The following is a 3,756-nucleotide window of genomic DNA, read 5'->3' as shown; positions in this document are numbered from 1 at the left end:
ATGATTATCCTCTGTGGAGCAGGGAAATTATTTTACTGCTATTGTTAAATAATCATCATCATTACCATTGCATTAATAATAGAATCTGCAGCATTGATATTGTATTCAGAGGTTTAAACAGTGTGTGTCTTTTAGAAAGACTAAGTGCAGCAGTTGACAGGAAGTTGCAGAGAGTTTGCAGAAGAGTTTGCAGAAGAGAAAGCAGAGTCTAAGTTACTCTGAGAAGCAGGTTAGACAAGGCTATTTGAATTACTAGGTTATTCAAATTGTCTGTTATACTTTTATATTCTTTTACTAAGCTCTTAGTAGAGGTTCTTGAGTAAAATATTTATTCAACATAGTACATGTAGTTTCAGTTAGGTTATTACACATAAGGATGAGCCTCTGGTCTGGTAAAAGGTCAGAAGTGCAACGGGTGAGATGAGAGAGCATTTAAGGTCAGCACATACACACACACACACTAGTTAGACTCATTTATAGGCAGTGTTGGTCAAGTTACTTGAAAAAAGTAATTAGTTACTGATTACTGATTACTTCTCAAAAAAAGTAATCCCGTTACTTTACTGATTACTTGTTTTCAAAAGTAATTAATTACTTAGTTACTTAGTTACTTTTAAAAAACATGATACACTACCTGAATGCTTGATAAAGCAATAGACCTTTTGGGCCAATGCTATTTTTTCTGCATAATCCATCATATAAAAGTGAATCAAATGGAAAAGTGTCTTTTTAAAAAATTGTTTATTACTTTTAATCTTAACTTTATAAACAGTGCATCAAACAAAAATTAAATTAAATTCAACAGTCTTTGACTTTAATAAATTTGTTTAACATTTGAACATATTTCTGCACATTACACCATATTTTAAGAAAATAAAGGCTTAAACTGTATTTCTGCATACTCCAGCATATAACATAAATTATTTTTGTGTATACACACATCTTTTCATATAAATAAAGAAAAAAATAAATAAATAAAATAAATAAAATTAACAAAAACATCTTTTAACAGTTGGTAAAGTGCAGAGAGGCATAATATTGAGATTACAAAAACAGAAAATGCTATTGCATGCTACATTCAGGCTGTTAATCCAGTCTCAGTTTGTGGCAACCCTGAAAAAGACCTATGTTTTATTGTTTTCTTTTGGACTGAAACAGTGGTTATATCGCATCAGCAGAAGCTTCTCAAACCTTCTATCAGACATTCTGTTCCTTTTTGGGGAAAGCACCAATCCACCTAAACTGAACAGCCGTTCCACTGGTGCACTGGATGGAGTTGTTGTATTTCATGTACATCTTTTTGAGATTTGGGAACTGATTCAGAATCTCAAGCTCATAGCCTGACCTTAAAAAGTCAGTTATTTCTTTTTCTGCTGAGAAGCTTTCTGTGGGCTGATTCTGAAATTCAAAAAAGTCCATTTCGGCTGGGCTGGCTGGGATTTGGGACACATTAGTGTTCTCAGTTGCAGGAGCAGCTTTACGACACTCTGTTATCAGGAGCTCCTTCACATACTCTCTCCTACGCTCATCTCTCAGCCAACGAAGTTTAAACTTGGGACAAGTGGCCGCTGCGAGAAGTCCTTCTTGGCTGTCCAGAACAGCATCAAAACGAGTCTTGATGGCCTGTAACATACAATATGATGCAACTAAGAATACAATTATTTTACTGTATAATTACCTATTGTCAATATTTTGTGGGCTTTACAGCTCTAAACCATCTATATTTTCTATTATCAATACTGTATGAGATTTAATTTTGGCTGAGGCTTTTGTTGATATTATGATTAATATTCATGATTAATGATGATCAATGTCCCTGATATTTAACAAGGGGTGAATACTTGGTCTTTTATTCTATCATTTTAATAATTGTACCCACTGCTTAAAACAAAGTATAACATCCACCCACTGTGAATGGTATAATAAATTTAACAAATCCACCCAAAGCAATTAATAATAATCTTACCTTTACAATGACATCTGGAAGGCTGGCTGTCATTCTAGAGAGGTCATCTTTCAGGGCAAGGGTCTTTGACATCAGGCTTGTGAGTGTTGGCAGTAAAGCCCCGTAGGTGCACTCATCCCCTTGTAAGATGTCCAGAGCCACTGTCAGGGGCTTCATCACAGTACAGTACTCTTTCAAGAACTGGTACTCCCTTTCATTAAGGCACTTGATTCCCAGTTTTACACACAGGGGATTAAGTTCATTCAAGGGAATTGTGATGATTCTAGAAATGGCCTCATACAGGGAATTCCACCTTGTGGATGTCGGTACCATTAGTTTCCTCCGACTGACTTCCTCCACCTGTTCAGAGGCTAATGTTGATCGACTTGCTTTAGTCCAAAGAGCAGAACATTTTGCAATGCTACTCCTATATACAGCCTTGGTGTCTGCACAGGAATTTAGATGTTTGTCAACATCGCTTGTTGAAATCAAGTTAATTGTGTGCGATGCACATCTGTAGTGTGGAGGGAGGCTGAACTGTGCATCACCAGATGCAGCTGAAAGAGCTTCTATGACATCAGTAAAGGTCGGTTCCTCGTCATCACCTTCTTCATTTTCAGATTCAGACTCCAAATGACAGGGCTGACATACTCTGAATGCTTTGGCAAAATTGGATGCATTATCCGTTACAGTGGCAATAACTTTGCCTTGTAGTCCATATGATGAATGGATTTCTTCAATCTCTGCTCCAATTACATCATAGGTATGGCTGCCTCTAATTCTCTTGCATGCTAGAGCGGCCTTGTTGTGTTGTAATGTGGAATTAATCCAGTGAACTGTTACACCCATAAAACTTTTATTATTTACCGTCCAGATGTCAGCAGTGGTGGAAACAAACTCTGCCTCTTCGAGTGTAGCCTTCAAGTTAGAGTTCATTTTGTCATATTCTCTCTCAAGGTATCCTACAAATGACTTTCTCTGGGGCAGCTTGACACCACTTTTAGTTGGTATTTTTTCTACGATGCGTCGGAATGATTCAGAGTCAACAGTGGAAATCGGCAACATGTCCTCGACGATATAGGCAGCGACAAGCTTCTTCAGTTCAGCGGCACTAAGTCCTGTCGCTCTTACGTCTAGTTTAACCTGTTTAGCAGGAGTGGGTCCATCTGAGGTTTGCCCGGTGGAAGTAGATGTGGTAGCCACAGCGGTCACGTCAGTGAGGGGATCCTGGGGGTTTTCTGTCAATTTAACATTCTTGTGGCAGCGTGCTAGGTGCTTGCTCAGGTTGGAAGTGGAATTTTTCGACGTAGAAAGAAGTTTTCTTCCGATGCAGAGTGCTTATGTTTTTGTCGCTTTTTAAAGAGTCAAATTCAAAATAATGTCGGTATTTCCAAGTATTAAATGCTGCACGATCGTACTCTATCCCTCGCTCCATGTTTTCTATTGTTGACACACGAGCTACCATAGCCGTCGCACTCGCTTGCGTCATTGTCATGAGACATTCTCGCAAAAAGTTCACGGTTTTAGTAACGCAGTAACTCAGCGTTCCTACGGGAAAGTAAAGGTAATCTAATTACCGTTTTTGCAATAGTAATCCCTTACATTACTCGTTACTTGAAAAAAGTAATCCGATTACAGTAACGCGTTACAAGTAACACGTTACTGCCCATCTCTGTTTATAGGTGAGAAGTTGGTCATGTTTGTCTCTGGAAAGAGGAACAGCGTCTGGCAGGATGTGGGGCTCGTGTTCCAGACGAGACGAAGACAACGTTCTTTTAAACTGTGTTAAAAGTCATTGTGGTTGATTTGAC

General features: G+C 38.3%; 1 pseudogene; it reads right to left on the bottom strand.

The window, feature by feature from the left end:
* Positions 1 to 532: 532 nt before the first annotated feature.
* Positions 533 to 3,440, bottom strand: LOC147315854 (uncharacterized; annotated as a pseudogene).
* Positions 3,441 to 3,756: the final 316 nt, after the last annotated feature.

The sequence above is a fragment of the Aulonocara sp. 'chitande type north' Nkhata Bay genome, linkage group LG13 (genome assembly GCF_057382095.1).
Source record: "Aulonocara sp. 'chitande type north' Nkhata Bay isolate Kocher_YH1m ecotype deep benthic linkage group LG13, A_spYH_male_GT1.1, whole genome shotgun sequence".
In the NCBI taxonomy this organism is placed as follows: Eukaryota; Metazoa; Chordata; class Actinopteri; order Cichliformes; family Cichlidae; genus Aulonocara; species Aulonocara sp. 'chitande type north' Nkhata Bay.
Note: the sequence above shows the minus strand (reverse complement) of the source record. Positions and strands in the feature narration are given on the sequence as shown.